This window comes from Alexandromys fortis, unplaced genomic scaffold, assembly GCF_014885135.2.
Source record: "Alexandromys fortis isolate MF-2015 unplaced genomic scaffold, M_Fortis_MF-2015_v1.1 scaffold_35, whole genome shotgun sequence".
Classification (NCBI taxonomy): Eukaryota; Metazoa; Chordata; class Mammalia; order Rodentia; family Cricetidae; genus Alexandromys; species Alexandromys fortis.
Window position 1 is genome coordinate 7,366,522 of NW_026067913.1, and position 15,376 is coordinate 7,381,897.

At 45.3% G+C, this 15,376-nt stretch overlaps 1 long non-coding RNA gene across 2 annotated transcripts in view; it reads left to right on the top strand.

The window, feature by feature from the left end:
- Nucleotides 1-15,376, top strand: part of LOC126499536 (uncharacterized) — a 315,160-nt gene that overhangs the window by 146,483 nt on the left and 153,301 nt on the right. For both annotated transcript variants that reach the window (XR_007591101.1, XR_007591100.1), the window contains exon 2: nt 914-1,040. This is a non-coding gene — a long non-coding RNA (uncharacterized lncRNA). The remainder of the gene's footprint in view (nt 1-913; nt 1,041-15,376) is intronic.

Consider the following 15,376-nt stretch of genomic DNA (forward strand, 5'->3'; position numbering starts at 1 on the left):
ACTCAGAGCTAGATGCTATGATACAAATTGAATCCATCGCATCATGGTGTTTTTATCAGGTGCTCCACTCCCAAAAAGTCCAAAGAGTTCAGAACGCATTTGTCTGTTGAGTGCCTGGGGAGTTAGATTCCAAGGGCGAGGGAAGATCCAGACAGTTTTGGCTCAAAGAAAAACAGATTTTTGTTTTTCTGTTTCTGTAACCTGTCTTTCCTGAGTTTCTTTTGCTGCCTCCTAACTGGTGGGCTCAGGACAGGCTCCTAACTGGTGGGCTCAGGTCAGTGGGATGCAGGCTTGAACTTGATCGACTAAAGCTTATCTAGTCTGGGATAAAAGACTTTGATGAGCTTGTAATTCTGTCTAGCATCTTGAGGTTTACAGAGCCCATTGGCCTCTAGGGCTCAGGAGAGCACTCCTAGTCTGTACTCGCGAGCACTCCTCGTCTGTACTCGGGAGTACTCCTACTCTGTACTTGGGAGTACATAGAAGGAAGTGACTCTCTCTCTCAGCCAGGGGTTAGTAGAAGAGGGAAGACTTTTAAATCTTCAGAGCAGAGATAGGCCCGGGAAGTGATCACAGAATAACTGCTGCAGGGGAATGCCCCCTATGACCTCAGGCTTTCAGTGGTGACCTCTCCATGTTGATGGCAGTGCCAAGGTACTTCTTACTCTCACCCCGGGTGTCCTAACAGAGCTGTGGGTGAGAAGGCAGTTGGTGTTCATGGACAAGGGAACAGTTTCACAAAGACTGACACTTCACTAAGAAAGCATCTTCACAATCATTTGAGAAGAGTCATTTTAGGAAAGTCTACTTCCTCAGACAGGGGATTTCTAAAATGGCAAAGCATGCTTTAATGCTGAAAAGATTCAGAATTAGCTATAGGAATAGTCCATTCTTTTTTTCTTCCTTTCTGCAGTTTTGGAGATGGGGTGCCACGATGACCAGGCTGGCATCAAATTTTATATGTAGCGTAGCTGAGGTTGACCTGATGACCTTTGAACTCCTGATGACCCTGCTCCCGTGCCCAAGTGCTGGAAATGCAGGTAAGCACCACTATGCCTTGCACTAGGATGATTTAAGAAAATGGAACTTATATTAAAACAATGTTTTTACTGTGAAGAGTCGAGGACATTGAATAGTTAATTTTTTTTCCACTTCAAAATGGTGAAGGCACAGTCTTCAGCCTGAAAGGGATGCTGGGAAGTCTGATGTCTTGATGATCAAGGACTCACCAAGGGATTTTCTTTGGCCACCATTTTCACTAAGACGTGAAATTCTAGACAAAGACTGATTTGTAAGACAAACTAATTATGTCTCATCTCATGCCTATAAAGTTAGCAGCCTCTTTAGCTGGTGGAAAGAAAAATGTGAAGGAGAAGAATGTATTTATAGTAGATCATTGGTTGAAATAAGTTAACCAAGAGAAGTTTCAGAGAAGGCAGGCAAAGATAGGCTTTGGCATAAGGGAGATCAACCTTGTTGGTCCTGGGTCAGAAAGACATTTTCTGATGGTGGGATCCAAGCTTCTTGGAGAAAAAGGGAACCATGGGATGAGATACTAAACTTCAAGAGACATCTGTAAAACTCTAGCTTTTTCATTTTGTATTCTAGGTAGTTGTTGAATGGGAGAAAATTGAGATGATAGTAATATGAGTTAAAATCTCCCTCCCCCCCCCCAGGCTTTTTGAACATTTGTAATCCAACCTAACAAATTATCAAGCCTCACATCTGGCTTTTGAAAAGTGTAATATTGTCGCTATTATTAGATAAAGATAAGACACTGGGTAAAATGACCACCTCGTTGTCTTGTCATTCGTTGGGCATAAAGCTGTGCTAAGGAACTGGAGTCTTCCTGAAATGTAAGCGAATGGATTGTCTCTGGACTTTTGGTCCAGGCTTGCTTCATCTTGGCGCCTAGACTCTAAATTTTCCAGGAATGTGGACCTTCCCCACTTGTCTTAGTTTGGGGTTCTATGGCTGTGATGAAACACCATGACCCAAGAGCAAGCTGGGGAGGAAAGAGTTTATCTGGCTTACACCTCCATATCTCTATCCATCACTGAAGGAAGTCAGGACAGGAACTCAAACAGGGCAGGAACCTGGAGGCAGGAGATGATGCAGAGGCCATGGAGGGATACTGCTGACTGGCTTGTTCGTCAGGGCTGCCTAGCCTGCTTTCTTATAGAACCCAGGACCATCACTAACCACAATGGGTTGGGCCCTCTGCCATCAATCACTGATTAAGAAAATGCCCTAGAGGCCAGATCTTATGGAGGCATTTTCTCAATTGAGGTTCCCTCCCTTCAGCTAACTCCAGCTGTGTCAGGTTGACACCAAACTAGTCAGCACACCCTCCCTCCACCAGTGCTCAACCTGAGCTCCGTCGGCCACCTCTCCAGGGAGCAAAGCCTTCATTCACCACCAAAGAATGGGGGAGAAGCATCAGATTCCTTTCTCCCCATTTTGAGGATGGCAAAGGGAAGCCGAGGGAATGGTAAAGGCCACTTTGAAGACAGTACCTAATTATAAAACCTTCAGACTTCACTCTTCTGCACCCCCTTATTTCTGAGAAATAGGAAGTATTTTTAAAAAAAGCAGATATTAGAAACTCTACTGTAATCTATACTCCCAAGAAGAATGTTCAAGGGTGCCACAGGGTGTTTCTACAGTCAGGAAAAAGAAGTGATACAGCCCTAGGTGAGAGGGTGGCATTTCTGTGACACTAAGTCCCCTGACTTTCCTGAGTGTTAAAGCTGTGTACTCATTATCTTAAAAGCTATGGTCCAAGGAAAAAAGAAATTCCATCAGGAGATAGATGCATTCGGTGGTAGCCTTGACAGGGAGGTAATGATTTTATAACTGAGAAAAAGAAGCAGAGATATTTAAGAAGTGGTACACTATCCCACTGGGGGCCTCCTTCCCTCTCCAACTTGATATGGAGTTGCCTACAGGCACCTTTAGTCAAGAGCTGATTAGCACCTTTCGTCAAGTATGTCTGCTAATTTGTGCTGGAGTGATTAAGATCTTTATTGGAAAATTGAGCAATATCGGGATCAATGGCCACAGCCTTTGAAATGGTAACAAACACTCAAAATCCCCTGGTGTGTGTGTGTGTGTGTGTGTGTGTGTGTGTGTGTGTGGCCTGTGACTGTGAGCAGTCAAAGAGAACACGCACCCTTCTGGCAATTTGGGATTGAGGTTCATGGCCTGAGAAGACAATGAAATCAGTCAGGTGTTTACATGGGGGTATGCGGATACCATAAAACTCCTCATAATGAGTTTAGCTCAGTTCACTTGGAAAGCGAAAGGTAGAGATCAAGAAAAAACATGGCTGCTCTGTTCTGACCTTTCCAGGATATAATCAATAGGCTTATGGGATGTTTCAGAACAGTCCGTAACCAAGATCTTTAAAATAATTGAGAGTGAGATTTGGACAGAAGAAGGAAAATAAGATCCTATGTACATTAATTTTTAGGACATATTTTTTTTTTTGGCTCTTTGCTTCTTTTTGCTGGTTTATTTTATTCTCGCAGGAAAAACTGCATATTTCTCCAGCTGGAAGAGAGGATGAAGGGGAACAGGGGACATGTTGGCTTTTGTTCTGTGCTTGAAACTGCTCTTCCCTTGAGATGCTCGTGGGATGAAGAACCCTTTCTTTAGGGCTGCAGAGACAGCATTGCAGAGCCTTGTCCCTCCCGTACTCCTCCCGATTCCTTCCCATAGCCCTAACATTTCAGGTTGTGGTGAACACCAACGTGTTCCTGCGACCTTTTGGTGGAGTATATCTGAAGGCACAACAGAGAAAGCCGTATTTCTTGTAATAAAGTCTGCCCCAAAGCCCAGCTATCGCTTTTCTGGTGCCTCCAATTTCTCTGCAGTGGGAAAACCTCGTGTGAGTTCTGTGGATTTTAAGGCATTTTTTTACGTCCAGGAGTTACATTAGCCTAGGCTATCCCTCACGATTATATCTCTGCAAAAGGCTTTTTCTAGTTTGGTGTCCTTTGCTGTGATAAAACACTGACTGACCAGAAACAACTCGGGAGCTGGTATGGTGATGCACACCTCTGATCCCAGCACTCAGGAGATAGAGGCAGGCAGACCTCTGTATCTCTTTGAGTTTGAGAACAGCCAGGTCTACAGAGTGAGTTCCAGGCCAGCAAGGACTTCAAAATGAGACCTTGTTACAACAATTACAACATGAAGCAAAAGCAACTTGGGGGAAGAAGAAAGGGTTTATCTTATTGTTTGTTCAATTGTTTTGGAGGCAGGATCTCTCTCTACATAGTCCTGACTATCCTATAAACACTCTCCCCTGATATGGGCTAGCTTGGTCTTGAATGCAGAGATCCTCCTGCCTTCACCTCTTGAGTGCTGGGATTAAAGATGTGTGCCACCACACTTGGTTTTTAAGTAGCTTATTTTAGGAAAAGGGGTATGGTCCATCACTGAGGGAAGGCACAAACTCAAGGCAGGAGTTTGAAGAAATAACCATGGAAGACTGCTGCTTACTGCCTTGTTCAGATGGCTTTCTTATACAACCCAGGACCATATACCCATATCAATCATTAACCAAAAAAAATACCCCGTAGACACGCCTACAGGCCAATCCAATGGAGGCCATTTCTCAGTTAAGGCTGTCTTCCCAGGTGTCTCTAGTTAGTGCTAAGTTGACAGAAACTAAGCTGCACTTGGATATGGCGTGTACAAGACCATTTGTGTATCCTGAAAAGCCCAAAGGGCAGTAGAAGAGATGCTGTCTGAGGCTGGCAAAGCGCTTGGATCATAGCCTGTGCCAAAGCGTATAGTCTTAACTTCAAAAGGCCGAACAGAGCCTGGCAATATGCCCTTCACTTCGCAGAAGGAAGTACTAAGACCAGAGGTGGCCACAGAATCTCGAAGCAGCGTATAAAGGTTGATGTTGGTTTTCTGCATCAGTCTCTCTCCATCCGTGGAATTCCCACCTCAGCACTTAGGAAACTGGGCTAAGCCCAGATAATTGAGCTCAGAGGCCCGCACTTCCAAATGATGTGCTTGCTCTCACGTGTACCTGCTTGGGAGAGCCAGTTCTGCCTTTCTCTTTTGACTCAGTTTATTTCGTGAGTTATTAACTTTTTTATGAGTATAGGCATCTCCCTGGCTGTATGCCCGTGTACCATGCATGTGCCCAGTGCCAACAGAGGCTAGAAGAGGGTGTCAGATGCCTTGGAACTGGAGTTACAGGTGGTTGTGAGCCTTTATGTGGGTGCTGGGACTTGAGTCTGTCTTCTGGGAGAACAGCAAGTACTTTTAACTGCTGGGCAATCTCTCCAGCTCCACCAACTCTGTTTATTGCTGTCATGTTGATACGTTAAAACCAGAGGGGATATTCATATCACAGAAATGTGGATGGCTGCAAGGCAGAGACAGTTGTTAAACTTTTGCCAGCACCCTCTGCCTTGAGCCCTGCCATTAGGGCTCAAGACTAGTCTGAGGTTTGAATCTTATTGTCATAATAATTTTAATTTGACCCATCATAACCACATGTAGATGGGGGGTACAGTTTAAGTATTGAATATTTGTGTACATGTTGTAATGATCAAATGAAGTGACTAGTTTGTCACTTTGTGTATTTATTGTTCCATTGTGGTTAGAGCATTCAGAATCCCCTTATGCGGTTTTGGAATACATAATAACTGTTATTATACTCGCCCTTCTATATACTTGGATCTTTGTTGATCAACTTCTCCCTATCTATCCTCCTCCCCTTTTTATTCTGAGGTCACTTCCCTACCTGTACTTTCTATGTGGCCAAATAGATGCAGTCCGTGAATGAGTCATACAGTGTTACTTTTCCGTTTAAGCATAAAGTCTAGGTCCATTCATGTTGTTACCAAGACAGCTGTGTAGTGCTTCATCAAATAGGAATGCCACACTTTCTTTTTTCTTTCTTTCTTTTTTTCTTTCTTTTTTTTTTTTGTTGTTGTCATTGTGGCAGATAAGGATTTATGCAGGAGTTGCTTATCTGCGGCAGTGGGGATTTATGATTGCAGCTTTCACACTGTGGCTGACCAGGAAGCAGAATCAAAGGCAGGTACAACCTCCAAATCCTGCGCCCAGGGGTCCACCTCTGTTAACTAGACCCCGGCTCCCAAAGTTTCCATAATTTCATAAAATATTGCAGCATCTGGAGGATCCCGTGTTCACATACGTGAACCTGTGTATGTGTGTTTGTGGGGTGGCTGGGATTTCACATTCAAGAAATGACATTCTATTTTTGTCTCCCATAGGCTCAGGGCCCTTGTGTAATACAAAACACACTCAGTCCAACTTCAAAAGTCTCCATAATCCTAATAGTTCTAACACTGTTCAAAAGTTAAAACACTGTCCAGAGTCTAAGCTGGAGAGATGGCTCAGCAGTTATGAGCACTGGCTGTACTTCCAGAGGATCCAGCACTCACGTGGTCGCTCACCTTCAGGGGATCCAACACCCTCACACAGACATATATTCAGAAAAAACACCAATGTACTATATATCGTGTTCCGAAGTCCTAAGAACCCCCTGGCCAGGTTTATCACAGCAACAGCTCAACCACTTGGCACCAATTTTCTGTGTTAGTTACTTATCTTATCCTAGTGACCAAGCTACATGATGGAGGCCACTTTGAGCTCACAGTTTCAAGAGAGTCTCATTCCATCATGATGCAGAGGGCAGGGAAGCCGGAGATGCTCAGTCTGCAGGCAATGCTAAGCTGTGGCTGCTTTTCACATTGTGAACAGTGGGGAAGCCAAGAGGTCAGACTGGAGACAGAGATAAACCCTAGTTGTATCTTCAACCCTAGTGACCCACCCGCACCAGGCAGGCCTCATGTCCCAAAGGTTTCATAATTTCCCCACTGTGCCACCCACTGGGGACCAAATGTTTAGATACTTGAGCCTATGGGGGACATTTCAAAGCCTCTGAGTTTGCTAATCTTTCCCACTGAGTTGCTTCTTTAGCTACCTGGCAGCTTTTTAGTGTGGTATAATCCCTTTTATCAGAATTTAAAAAGATTCTTGTCCAGACCAATGTCACAAGTGAAGCATTTTCTCTATGCTTTCTTTACATCTTACATTTGATTTATCTTTTCTTTTTTTGAGGAAGAATGTTACTATATAGCCCAGGCTGGCCTCGAAGTTATGATCCTTCCTTCTTATGCATCTCAGGATAACATTCATGCCTCAGCTTACACTAAAGTCTAAGCCGTGTTGGCTAGATTTTTGTAACCACTAAGGCCAATTTTCATTTCCTCTCATCTCCTTTCCTCTCCTCTTCTCTCTCTCTCTCTCTCTCTCTGCAGATATTCAGCTTTTGTACTTTTTTGTAGAATCAATTTTTTAAAAATAAAGATTGTTCTTTCTACAATATATGTTACTGTTACCTAGTGAAGTCAGTTAGCTGTAGATGTGTGGGCTTATTTCTGAGATCTTTATATTACCCTACCACTTCATATATCTTCTTTACCACGCCCCCGTGCCTTGGACTGCTATCGTTTTGTGCACATGGACTAGGTTGAACTGAGAAACTCATATGCTCTTTTGGTTCACAATCCTTGGTGCTCACTTCACTATCAATGACATGACTATTCTACGTGACTCTGGTCACAGTTCTCGTTCCTTTCTGGATTCTCTCAGAGCTTTCTATCCGTGGTTCTCCAGACATTCAGATTCCAGAGTAGGAATGGAGTATGGGTTGTTTACCTTGTGGGCTGTTGTTATTTTCCCTGCTTTCCCTGGACCCTCAAACAGAACTTGAGGATAGAGAGAGTGAGTGCCATTTAGAGGTGTTATTACTGGTGTTAACAATTCAACAGAGGTCTGTCTTAAGCAGCAGAAAAAAATGACTTGAAAGGCATATTAAAATAGTTTGAAGTGTAGGGGTAACAACTATTCAGGGTAAATGCCACGAGAGGGAGGACTCTGTGGGCTCCGGTCTAATGATATCCGAATGTTCCCCTACTGTGGCTTCCTTACGCGCCTTGATGTGCTTTTCTTCCAGGACTTGATTTGTGATTTAAAAAAAGAAATCATAATTGATTTACAACAAAAGCTCATCAAGGCTTATCCTTGTTCATTGACAGGAGGAGAGACGGGGCGGGAATAACCCAGAGCAGGGAACGTAGTGTTGCATAGACGATCAGGAAAGTTCTGGAAGGAGATGCAGGAGACAGCAGCGGCTGATTCTAACAGTGTCGGCTGTCTATCTGCAGTGCATCTGTAGACAGGAGGCTGCCCTAACGTCGATCATCACTACCTCTACCCCACCCCAGGCGTGTGAGGGCTGTGTTCCTTGAGATCCAAAGGATCCTGTGGGGCTCTAACTTTTCCATCTCTTGTTTGCCACGCTCTTGGCTTCCTATGCCAGGAGGAGAACCCAGATGAACGCGACCTACCAGAAGATCCTCCATCTCGTTTATAGAACAGTGTCAAGGCAAGTACTGGGGCCTGGGACCACAGAGGTTCTGCTGATTACAGCATGGGGAACCTCCACTTTGATTCACTCTGAGACACTGTCAGTTAGGTTTGGGGGACGGGGTGAATATGCGCTTTTGCAGGTGCATATTGATGACCATGTGGCAGTGTCCGTGGAGTGGAGAGGGGGTGTGCAGTAAAGGAGGAGCAGATACTGGCTCCTCAGTGCTGTCATTCCAGGCTTTGCTTGTGACAATGCCCTGCAAGAGTCCACTTTCTGTCACATCCGTCAGATTCCCTATACCGATTCTGCTAACACGTGGAAGATTGTCCGAGGAGAAGATGATAAGCGAGACAAGTGTGATGTTTTAAAAACGAAGAGAGGAGCAGGCTTATCTGAATCACGGAGTCCTTTCCTAGAAGGGCCCAGATTGTTGTCCTGCACGTGTGCTGTTGGGCAGTCCATCTCTGCAGAAGCCGCTGCGCTTTGCCTTCATAGTGGACCTGTTATTCATAGGGCTTCCTCCTGTGCTTTTTTATTCAATGTTAACAAACTCTTCCTGCGGCTCTGCACCGGACACCTGTTTTACCCACCTGGCATGGCCCCGGTCACCTGGTCAGTCTTGACTGATGGCCTGTCTCATCAGCATGGGTGCCTTATAGTTGAACTTCAGGGTCCTTCTTGGGAAGTCAGACAGATGCAGACTCCCAGGACTGATGCAATGGTAAACCCCATGTCGACATGTGTGGAGTCTGGCGGATCTAAGCTGTGGATGGCACTCGCTCAGGGAGTGTCTGTCCTTCCTTCTCTCCGTCTTTCTGCCTGCACACACCCATAGCCAGCTGCTTGTGACTTTCATATTGACGAAGGTGTCAGCTCCTGTTTGTGTCTGGCAGTGGACTGCTGAGAATAACAGCTCTCTCGTTCTCTATAGCACTTGAGCCAGATCCAAAGCCAGGGACCAGGGAGATGATCTGAGGTTGGTGTCAGATGAATGACGAAAGGCAGGCAGACCTGTGTGTGTGGACACCCAGTCTGGTTAAGTGGAGGGCTATTCTGGCAGTTGCCAAGGAAACTGATCTAAAATTAGAAATACAGTATCAATTAATTTAGAATTTTTACATATTGCTCCTGGTATTACTGACAAAATGCCAGTAAATCTTTCCTTTGGTAACTTAATGTACTCTCTATATAGAATGTGAGCACTCCATCAATAATAAAGGTTTTTTTTTTTATTCAAGCCTTCCCCTTCCTCTGTCTTTTAAAAAGTACAACTTCTGATTTTTATGGGTTATTTTTGAACAAACACACAAAGAACTAAGAGAAAAGTACTCCTTGGGTACCCAGAATTGAACCAATTGTACTCCCTGACTCATCACTGGCTGAGACTTGACGCTCTTTTATTTGATGTGTTTATAACATAATACGCACCTCCCGACCTCTCAGTTCCCAAGATCCGGAACACTAACAGGTCCGTCCCCCTTGCCTTCTTCTCTTTCCCGTCTGCTGCGATCCTGCAGCCGCTGCTCTGGGTTATCATTCCTTTCCTCCTTTCCTTTGTGTAGAAGTCTGGTCACATCTGTGTGATGCTTTAAAATACTCTGTGTATACCTAAACAGAGAGCTCTCAGAAGACGACTCTCAAAGGGCCGAAAGACACTTAAGAAAATGCTCCACATCCTTAGTCATCAGAGAAATGCAAATTAAAACAACTCTGAGATCCCATCTTACACCTGTCAGGATGGCCAAGATCAAAAACACTGATGACAGCTTATGCTGGAGAGGATGTAGGGTAAAGGGAGCACTCCTCCATTGCTGGTGAGAGTGCAAGCTGGTACAAGCTGGTACAACTTTGAATATCAGTATGGTGAGTTCTCAGAAAATTAGGAAACAATCTACATCAAGACCCAGCAATACCAGTGTCGGTTATGCACCCAAAAGATGCTCAATCGTACCACAAGGACATGTGCTAAGCTATGTTCATAGCAGCATTATTCATAATAGCGAGAACCTAGAAACAACCTAGGTGCTCCTTAGCCGAAGAATGGATAAAGAAGATGTGGTACATTTACACAATGGAGTACTACACAATGATAAAAAGTAACGACATCTTCAAATTTGTGGGAAAGTGGATGGATCTAGGAAAAAAACATATTGAGTGAGGTAACCCAGACCTACAAAGACAAATATAATATGTACTCACTCATAAGTGACTTTTAGACATAAAACAAAGAAAAACCAGCCTACAAGACACAACCTCAGAGAAATTAGACAACCAAGAGGACCCTAAGAGAGACATACATGGATCCACATAGGAAAGTGAAAAAGACAAGAGCTCCTGAGTAAATTGGGAATGTGGGGGTCATGGAGGAGGGTAGAAGAGGAGAGGGGAGGAAGATCGGGGAGTGGAGAAAAACGTATAGCTCAATAAAAACAATAAAAAAAAAAATACTGTTTCTGTTCTTTGTTAATAGACAGTCATGGGGCTGGAGAGATGGCCCAGCTATGAAGAACACCAGCTGCTTTTCCAGAGGGCTGGGTTCAACTCCCAACAGTCACATGTGGCTTGCAGCTATCTATAACTCCAGTTCCAGCTAATCTGATGCCCTCTTCTGGCCTACGAAGGCACAACATACATTTGGTGCACATACATGCATGCAAAAAACACCCATGCACATAAAATAAAAATAACTAAGTAATAGATAAAGACACACACACACACACAGAGAGAGAGAGAGAGAGAGAGAGAGAGAGAGAGAGAGAGAGAGAGAGAATCATGCTGTATATGGTCTTCTGGGACTCTCACCTTTGTGCTGCAAATATCAACCCAGGGTCTCTCAGATGCTGAGTCTGTGCTCTACCATCGAGCCACACCCTGAGCCAACACTTGTATTCTACATTGTGCTACCACTGAGTCATCGACATGGTTTGCCTAACTGAAGTCACTCGTCCTAATTATTGTGTACTAGTTTCTATAGAGAATGTGTTAGAATGTGTATCCACTGATAGGCATGTGGTTTGTGTCCACTTGATGCTTTTATGAGAAGCATTGACTTGACACTCTTACCCGTGTCTGTCAATGCACCCATGCAGAAACTAAGCTCTTCTCTGTCAGTGATAGGGCCTTTATACAGAACGGAAGAAAACACGAAACAAAAGCAGCGACAACAAAAACCAAAACAAACCTTCTAATATGGGTGGGAATTAGAGAAATAGAGTGAGCAGTTAGCAGGGGGCGAGAAAAGGAGAACACACACACACACAGATGGTCCCTGTCTGAGTCACTGTTCTATTGCTGTGAAGAGACACCATGACCAGGCAATGCTTCCGTCCATAGGGTGCCTTGGTTATGGTGTTTCATCACAGCATAGAACAGTGACTAAGACATTATTTTTGTGTTCCTTTTTTCCTTCACGCCTGATAGCTCCTCGTCCCGTTGATGTAGTTCCTACCCATATTTGAAAGATGTTGGCAAAATAAATTTTGAACCATTAGCCTATTCCCGGTGACTTGTTTTGACCTGACCCTTGTGAATGAATGAATGAATGAATGAAGGAAGATCCTTGGAATAAAGGATCACCATCAGCTCATGTGGTACCAGCTTTGGATGGGGTGCTATCTCTGACCTTTGCATTAAAGAGATTAAAATGTTCTGCGCATATGCATGTATATGCAAATGAGCGCGGCTAATTAGCATGTCAGGATAGAGTGCTTCTCTTCGAGGAAACTCTAGGAACTATTTAATCTTGACTTAGGTTAGTTCTTTACACGTCCCTGGCTTCAGATTATGGATCTACGGTAAGAGTCACGAGCTAAGTTAGCAGAGCCAAATTTTCCACACAAAGATTCTCCAGTTGCGTTTTCCCTTTTGATAGTTGGTAAAATAAGTGCTGTTTCAGGTGGTGTGGTCCCAGTGAGATGACAAAGGCATCTCTTTATCTAGGTATCTGCTCCTGTGTCCTGTACACTGAAGCGGAGCGAGGAGCAGCTTGGGGATGGGGAATGCAATCCTGTTTCTACCTGTGTAGCCTGGCTGGGCTGCAAAGGATGCTCCTTTCTTCCTTATGATGCTCTGTGCTGCCGTGGAAATCTGAGCACTGTGCACTTCAAAGCTCTGAGCTTTGATAAGAGGAGGGTGGCGACCTCTCTTCCAGCTTCTATGAGACAGCATAAACAGTGGCCAGTTCTACTTAGCAGGTGCCATACAGTGAATGTTTGAATTTTTATTATTTTTACAGTTATGGACCCAAAGGCTCAGTCTGATTTCTTTAGCTTTGAAAGACAATTTAAAAGTCTGAGCTCAAATTAAGAAAGGCTGTGTATTCATAAACCGAAGGACCAGGGTAGTGATCTTCTGTTTGCCCTGTTGGGGAAAGGGAGCTATTTCTTTTTACTTTTAAAACCTGGCACATTGCTGGGGGGTGGTGGCACATGCCTCTAATGCTAGTGCTGGAAAGGCCGAGGCAGGAGAAAAGCAAGTTCAAGGCCAGCTCGTGCTACATGGGTCTGGGGAAAAGGAAAAGACACATAATAATTGATATCTGTACGGGGTACCCTGGAATGGTTTGATCATGTGTGCAATGTGTAATGACCAGACCAGAGTAAGTAGCATTCCTATAGCCTTAGCTTTTCAGCACGTCTTTATCATGGGAGCACAGACTTTCCTCCTACGTCTTTATGAAATGCATAACAATACCCTAACCGATGGCCAGGCAGAGCTGCCCCACTGTGCAGTGGAGCACAGAACTTATTCCCACCGAAGTTTTCAAAAGAATGCATTCACCAGGAAACTCCTTTACTGGCGCGCTTCAAAGAGCTTCGACATCTGCTTCTGTCAGCCTGGGGCTTGCTTGAGCGCTCAGGGGCCCTGGAGTGGGGTGTTCTCCGCTTAGGAGAAGCAATCTACTGACTACCTCTCTTATCCTAATGCCCAAACCCTTTCCGGGACAGCCTACACAAAGTGGGGGTTCATTGCAAGAGAAAAAGAAGGCCAGGTCCTTTGTTTACGAAGTGATAGCGTTGAGAGACGGCTTAGTGGGTAGAGGTGCTCACTGCTGAGCCTGGCCTAGGACCCAGTCTTCAGCACCCACATGGTGAAAGAGAATGACCTTCTCCACATGTTCCCCACCCTCAACAAGTGACCAAATGTAATTTTTAAAAAAAAATAGAGTTTGAAGGTGTCAACAGCAGTATATGAAGGTTGGGCCTTATTCCCAGGGCCCTGTGTGACTCACAGGTCACACGTGGGTGCAGCCCTCTGGGCGCTGACCTCATAAAGGAGATTGGGCAAGAAGGGAAATCCCCTTAATTTTCTCTGAGGTGATGCAGAGTTTGTGGCACGTACTCAGGGGCGAGAGGCAGCTCCTTCCGCGAGGCCAGGGAACCCTTCCACCAGGGCTTGGTGAGCGGGGACGGCCAGGGGTGTGAGCAAACCTCTGGAGTAAACTGCTGGGGTAAACGGCCCCCTTCAAGTTCCTTCCATTTGCGTTGTCGCCCACGGCAGAGCAGTCTCTATCCTGAAGGGAGTCTAATTGTAATTCTTGTCTTCATTAATCTCCCCTAGTCGAGGACTTACCTATTGTGACCCCATACTGGTCGTCTGTCTTCATGGCGCCTCTGTTTCCTCATTTGGAGAAAGGGGTCCTTACTTCACGGAATTAAACAGACATGCATGTTAAGTAGAATCCCCCCCCCCCATTGTCAGCTCGCAGTGAACTGTGGTTGTTATCGCTATTATTGTGGTAATCCCTTGCTTTCGGGAAAGTGTGTGTGAGAGAGAAAGGCTGTCTTTGTGCACCAACCCGCTCAGGCCCAGGGTGACAACTCAGTGAAAGGCCCGTGCTGCCCCAGTAGACCTTCCCTGACTCACTTTTCTCCAGCCTCCTCCAGCCTCACTCCTTTCAAATGTAGAACCTTTTGAATATGATGAAAGTCTACACACTAAAAAAGCCACGCGGCTGCCAGCAAGGTCACCCAAGGAGAGGCAACCGAGTCCTCTGGGCAGGAAGAACTACACGCCTTGATTCTAACACGGGGAGGCTTGTATTGCTGCACTGAGCCGTGCCTGTGTGATGGGGGTCTGGCAGCCTTTGTCTTGGGGGGCCCTGGACATCTGCTACGTTCTTCTGGGAGCTTTGCACAGATGGTCGCTGCAGATGAGAAGCCCTAGCTGGCTCCTTCTGGGAGGATGTGGAGTCCTTGTCCATCTCACATCCTTCTCTTCCCTCATGGGGTGGGGCAGGGACCCTAGCCAGAGCCCGTGTAGAGCAATGTTCTAGTGGCATGGTGATTTCTTTTCTTGGAATATTTTTATTTTACTTATTTTTGATTTTTCAAGACAGGATTTTTCTGTGTAGTCCTGGTTGTTCTGGAGACCAGGCTGGCCTCGAACTCACAGAGATCTGTCTGCCTCTGCCTCCCGAGTGCTGGGATTAAAGTGTGCACAACCACGTCAGGCTGGAACCTCTTTAATGTCACACTTACTTCCTCAGAGTTGGAGGAGTCACTTGGCCTTAGCAGGTCACCTTCTTTACCCCTAAAACTTTCGTTGCATGTGACAATGGAGCTCAGGTTCTACCCCAGGGCCTCCATGGTTTCGGCATCCCTGCCTCCAAAGGCTTTGGAGAGATGTCCTGTTCTCCAGAGAAGGGTGCCCTGCTTCGGCCAGTAGAGCTTGCTATTAAAGTATCCACACCCTTACTTTAGTTCTGGAGCAGAAACTGAGTGAGACTTTAGGCTTCCTGGCATTGCTGCAGAAAGTGAGAATTGCTATTACAACTATTATTTTCTGTAGATAAGAAGCTAAGGCTCTTCTAGCGCCAGCTCAAATGTGCACAGCTGGTAAAGGGTACAGGCAGCCACTGGGAAAATCAACTAAGACTAAATACTGGACGGTACCCAGAGACACGGGGAGGGGAGTAGGCCCTGCAGCACACACGAGGGGAGGGGTGTA